We start from the raw sequence: 7031 nt of genomic DNA, 5'->3' as shown, positions 1-7031 counted from the left end.
ATAATTTAAATGAGAAATTAAAATGCGGTAAAAAAATCGGTGTGAGTGAAATTATTGAGTACATTTTCACTCAATATTGGGCATTTTGATCATTTTACTCATTTGTGATTATATTTAAACTTTAAACTAAAACTGAGTATTTTCACTCAAATAAATTCACTTAAATAAATTCTTCACGTAAATTCGTATTTGGTGCACATGTATCTAAATCAGAATAAATGCCCTCATTACTGAGTGAGTTTAAATGTATATTAATTTCGAGTAATTTGAATGGCGCCGTAAAGATGGCACCACTTACATATTGCTTCTGTAATCTCGATCACAGTTGATAGGGGCCTGTTAGATGCTCCAGTGTGATCGCCAGGAGAACACGTCTGTTAATTAAAAACCAAGTCTGAGTAAAAAATTAGTCAATAATAGTTAAATTTAAATAATATTAGAGAAAAAGTCAACTCTAAATTGGTTTTATATACTCAGAAAAGAGTCAAAAGGAGCTCAATTGATAGTTACTTAGCAGTAACTCGGATATGAGTAAAACTCTGATGCAATAGTTTCATTCAATTGTACTCATACTAATAGAGTGAAAATTTTACTCAATCAGGTGTGGAGTGTGGACAGAAATTGATACATTATTGGCTAAAATTGAGTCAAATTTTAGTGAATTTTTTTGCACTGTAGCGAAATAGTGTGTCAGTAACAGATTAAGGATTAAACCTTAAAGTTAACAAATGTAACATATCACCCACATATAATTGATCGCCCACATATAATTTTAATAAATAATCTTTGCGGTTCAAGTGATATGCTTGTACATAATGAATCTCTTATAGCAATAGTTACTGTTATATGATGTATATGTCTATTTTTAATTCAATTACCTACCAGCCTATATGTTTTGACTTAACATGTTTGTTTTTTTATTGTATTTTTAAGAATTTTTATTATATACTTTACTAGTATTAGTATATTGTACTTACACTCTATTATTTAACACCTATCGGAAATAAATGTTATTATTATTATTTTCTAGAGTCGCAAGGGCCTGAATCGCCTCAAGCTACCAAGTATCCGTGGAATATCAGGCGGACAGGTAGGTTTCATATGCATATCTGACATTATAAGTACGAATTAATTAGTTTAAACATATTTTAAGAAAAAAAAAAATGAAAGTAAATAGATATATTTTATGCAGGTTCTTCAGACTCACCTCCTTCTCCAAGCAGTGGTATATTGCGAAAATCATGGAATCCTAAAGTTTCTGGTGGGTCTGATTTTTACAGTGCTTGAGAGTTCATAAACTTCTAAAAATCAATCAAAAACCGTCATAAAGTCAATAAAAATCACCTATCGTCACTGTTGTATCTGTTTTATTAAAATAAATAATATCACTAACACTTACACAAAAAGATTTGAAGACAAAAAAAACAGTTGCCAGTATATTAGAAAGCATTTTTCTTGCAGTGCGTAAATTATGCAGTTTACGCACGTAAAATCTAAAATTTAATATAAATTTATTTTACGCATTAGTGCAAAAAGTACAGTATTTGCATGTATGCTTTAATCTGGATAAAATATAACTCATTCAAATACATTGTATTTATTTTAAAATAATCAGTTATTCATACATGGGAATTAACCAGTAATTACTTTAAACACTGGTGCGTAATAAAACAAAATATGCTGTAGAGCGTAATAAAATTAATTTATGCTCTAGTGCTCAGGAGTGAATTCATCAGAATTTATATTATAACACTAGTATATTTTTGAATACTAGAAAAATATAGAGTGTAATAATAATAATAACTATTTTCAGATTCTTCAGAAGCTAGTACTTCTTCACCAGAAAAGCAAAGGATGCATAGTGGTAGAACTTTTAGTCCATGTATATTTAGTCCAAGAGGTAAGCCATAATTGTGTACCTATTAAACTCTAAATATTTATCTTATATGTACAAAAATATTTACATTTTTCAATACGTTTTTCTAGATAAATATTATTTAAAAAAGTTAAAAAAACTTTCAAAAATAACAAGATATTACTAAATCTTGAGTTTCTTGTACATGATGTCATGATGATAAATATGATTACCAATATTTGAAAATCCTTTGTACGCCACTGGAATACTGATTGACTGCCTAGATTGAGGCAAGAACTCGTATCCACCGAGCAATAGCGTAAAAAAAAGGGGAACGCTGACTCGGTACACCTGCTAAAACCCTGACAAAGTACAGTTTATCACCAAACTTTGTTTCCTAAATTTAACGTCACTACAGCAAATTCACGAGATAATGCCAATTTCTGTTGTAATTTTATTTGTTCACTTGTTATTTTACAGGCAAGGTCCTCCAGAACTTAACTTTACTAAAATTTAGCAATTTTACCTAGAGATAACAAAAAAGATAAAACTGGGCTTATTTATTATATTTTTTAGCATCTCCAGAAACTAGTCGACCAAGTACACCACTACATGTCAGAGAAATTACTTCAAACCAAGGGAGTCCTAGACAGCTGAGTAAGTTTCTTATGTATTTCAATTACGTGGAAATATATATGTACAATCTGTACGATATTTGTTGAGATTGAATTCCAAGAAAAATACGCTGGTACAAAAAAAGGAATAAACAACAGTATGCACTGCATGCTGCTAGGGTGCACGCCAATGCCTTTCTACCTCGGATGTGGAATGCGGCAAATTCCAAGAAAGTGACTCAGGGGTCTTGGAATTCGGTCTCAACAAATATTGTGCGGATTGTACTGATAATTCATATTGAAAAATCTATTTTCCTACTACCCTGCCTAACAGTTTAATAAAGTTAAATTGTTGAAGAGTGTGTACATAGATTTTAAACTGCATAAACATAGAAAATATTCTCTGTTCGGGTAACTATCCCCACACGGGCAACTCTGTATCTACTGTTGCGCCTGTATCTAACTATTGCCAAACTTCAGTGGTGGGGCAACTGCTCTCCCTCAGGGTTTAGTTCTTGGCTCGCTATTGTTTAATATGTAATGATATTCGTAATAATCTTCTAACTAACGTTCTTTCATATGCAGATGACTTTAAACTGTTCATTTTTGTTGCATCTGTTGATGATTGTTACTCCAAAAATATTTATAAAGAGTGGTGGTAGAATAATAATGACACGAGAATGACATGTGTTTCACGACTACTCATTTTTTCATGGTCTAATTATATATGTTATATTTAACAGTAGTTGTAGTGTTAAGTTTAGTGTTTTAAGGGGGTCTATTTTAGATATAATTCTTTTCTGTATATTTGTCAGGGCAGCGTATTTTTAAATAAAGAAATAAAGGCTTGAACTTTAATATGATGAGCCTCGACTTGTGCACTGTGTACTGCGATTTGCGTGTAGGCGTCCCGTTTCTTGAACCCTTTGACAATATAAACAAACTCGATTTGGGGGATGGAATCACAAAGGGAAACACTAGACATACAATCGCGACGTTATGACAACATTTTGGTGACATCGTATATTAATATCGTAACGATTAATTTATCGCAACCCATTTTCAATACCGAAATTATATCGTGCATTGTTTTTTAGCCATTAGTGTAACAATTGAATATTATCTTATGTCGAGTTCTTTGTCGTGCTAAAATAAAAACCCCAAATTAAAAGTACTTTGTACATATTTATGACACTTGTCTCTTGGGTTTTTAAACAAATTTGGAACCATTCGCAATGAATTCCTCTTTTCAAGTATAAATACATAAGAAACTACAATTTCATCGACACTCGACAAAGACTTATGTAGGGGGAAATGTACGAATAGAAAACAACACGTACAGAAGTAAAAATTGGGTAGTGGCAGGTAAACACATTTCGGTTCAAATTATGAACGTTACAATATACACAGACACACGTTCCTTTGCAATATTAATCAATGGTACAATTTTTGTTGTAGGGGTAAAATTCTCCGCAGAGCCAGAAGAAATAGATTTTGGACTACCTGGAGAGAAAACTTTCAATCCAGAAGACTTAAATTAAGCAAATATGTAAATTACTAATTAAACGTGACTCTTATATTTGGAAAATGGAACCATGAAATCTTGAAAATTTACATTTTAAAAATTTAAAATATTATACACATTTTGACCAGGTCCAAATATTTTAATTTGAATTTTCATGTTTTTTCTGACAAACAGACGCGGAACCATAGTTTTAAGAAACAAACTTAATTTAATAACCATGAAATTTTCTATAGCAATGCATATAAGTAAGTAAAATTTTGTACATTAAATACATAATATATGTAGGTACATTATTGGTACATGTTTATCTAGTATTCCTTTTACTACTATCTTCATTTTATAACTGAATGGGTTTTATAAAATCTTGATTAATGAAAAAATTATAAAACTAGAATTTTCTACAATATATTCTCTTAAAAATCTCCACATATCCATAAAGTGTACAGGAGTAGTTAAGAGAGGCAAATTTATATATATGGAATGTTTTTGATGAATTATTTGTCAAAGTGACACTTTTGTTCTTGTATTGTATTTTTCAAATTCAAATGCATTTTAAAGTTTATAGTGAATTTACAGAGTAATTTAATGTTGAATCAACTTTGTCAATCGATATTCCTTTCTCTTATGAAAAATTCATCTAATGCTTCACGACCTCCATCGATGAAATTTTCAAATAAACGCTATTAAATAGTTATCTGATTTCAACTACGACAAATGAAAAAAATATTTTTTCACTTAAAAGATTACTGTGTAACGTATAAATTGTGCTTTGAGGAATACTGAGGAAAATACTGTTTAAAATACAAATTATTTTCAATAAATCATTTTTTGTAACACCCAATCTTAGGTACAATTGCAAATAGAAAGCAGTAATTAAGACTTAAAAGTTGTAAAAGTTGCGTTAATGTAATGTCACCAATTTTGTTTTAACATTATAAGTATTTTTCCTTTTCCCTAAAAGCTCACTTCACTTCTTAGTTTTCATAATTTTAGGCATGGGCGTAACTACAACTTTTACTTGGGGTGGGGTAGGCCCAGGCCTACAAAAATCCGCGCAGTTACCGAGATGATAATATTAGATATTTTTCAGGGGTGGGCTGTGCACACCCCTGCCCCCCCTAACTACGCCCATGATTTTAGGTGGTAATTAATAATAAAAGTGGTATATAAAAAGACGGGTACCTATATGTAGACTGAAATAATATGAAATAATAATTATAATTATAGTGCTAGTTAATGTAAATATTTATATTGTTCATTGCATTACCTACAACAACCAAAATACCGCCTGCTAATTGTATACCCATTATGTACTCGGTATTTAAAAAGTGTTTTTTAATTCTCTGTACAATTTTTTTTAACTTTAAAAAATACACATTTGTGACACCGTTACTCTTTATACATTTTTTTAAATCCTGTACTACAAAAATAAACATCCTTGTAGAGACAACGAAAATAATGCTTTATTTGATGTTCTCTAAAATTTTCATGATTAGTTTAAAACTTTTGTTTAGATTTATGAGAAGCCATAAAATTTACAACTTATAGCACAAACATCCTAATGACGTTTTTAAAAGGACTATTTAAGTCTACATACAATTGACGTCGTCATAGGAGCATTCGTTTTTCAAACAGTTGAACGTTCTTGGGATATCCACCAATGGGTCATTAATGGATATTTCGGACTATTTAGGGACGTTCTAAGAATGTCCCTCAGGTGTATAAATTATACATACACTGGACTGGACCATCAATGGACGTCCTTTTAGGAACGTTTTACGTACGATGGGCGTCTTTGGGATACCCATTTTCCATACAATTGAACATCCCACCCATGAATGGATCTTGTGCACCATTTAGGGGCATCCTAAAGAAGTCTCCCATGTGTACAAAATGTAGTGGATGTTTTTGCGAAATTCAAAATTATTTATAATTTTTCTTATGAATCTACTGTACTGAATGAATCTGAATGAATCTACACATTTAAACAAAAAATATATTTTCTAGAGTATATATATTTTCTCATTCTAGAAAAAAAAGTATGCGCGCGCAATTATTCCATGGCTAGAAATTGGCCTCAATGATTTGGGATCGAGGGGGATTATCCCTCTTTATCCTGCCTCATCTCGTGTAGGCCTGGATAGCCTTCGTAGGTGGGCCCCATCCGTCGTCTACCCCGACCGCAAATGCGGCCGGTGTAGGCACTTTGTGGGACCTCCTTTTGTCCTGGCTGGGCCCCGCCGGCTAGGGCCTTTTCTTCTGGCGCTCTTCTTGCTTCACCGGCTCGTCTGTGTAAACCCCGGGGGTGGTGTCATGTTTATGGTTGGGTAGGGTAGTGCGGCTATGCAGCCTGGGATGCGCTTCGCTAAGGGGGCCTTTAGGCTAGCGCGGGAGGGGAGGGGTAAGGTGGGTATGGGGGGATGTGTATATGTGTGTGTGTGTGTGTGTGTGTGTGTGTGTGTGTGTGTGTGTGTGTGTGTGTGTGTGTCATTGTCTTCGTTTCTTGATCCTGGCGGTCTCTGAAACAGAAAAGGTTAGCGGGCAGGGGTAAAACAGACTTAAAAATGGATGTCTTATGGATATAGGGTGCTATGCTATATGGGGATATTTAAAATATCAAAACACATATTTCCTACTAGGTTCAAGGTCTATGAGTAAATCATACCGTATGTAAAAACCATCAAGGACCGTATTGTAATTAGCTTCAGTAGAATTTCATTAAAACGCATTAAATATTTTTGTTAAGGAGTTGGCAACCTGCTAGGGAAATCAATGAACAAACCCAGTTAAGAATGAACACACCGTATTTTTGCATTAGCTCTTGATGTACGGTCTATCAGTAAGGGCCCTAGCCGGCGGGGCCCAGCCAGGACAAAAGGAGGTCCCACAAAGTGCCTACACCGGCCTCATTTGCGGTCGGGGTAGACGACGGATGGGGCCCACCTACGAAGGCTGTCCAGGCCTACACGAGATGAGGCAGGATAAAGAGGGATAATCCCCCTCGATCCCAAATCATTGAGGCCAATTTCTAGCCATA

The sequence above is a fragment of the Anoplophora glabripennis genome, unplaced genomic scaffold (genome assembly GCF_000390285.2).
Source record: "Anoplophora glabripennis isolate ALB-LARVAE unplaced genomic scaffold, Agla_2.0 scaffold2, whole genome shotgun sequence".
In the NCBI taxonomy this organism is placed as follows: Eukaryota; Metazoa; Arthropoda; class Insecta; order Coleoptera; family Cerambycidae; genus Anoplophora; species Anoplophora glabripennis.
Note: the sequence above shows the minus strand (reverse complement) of the source record.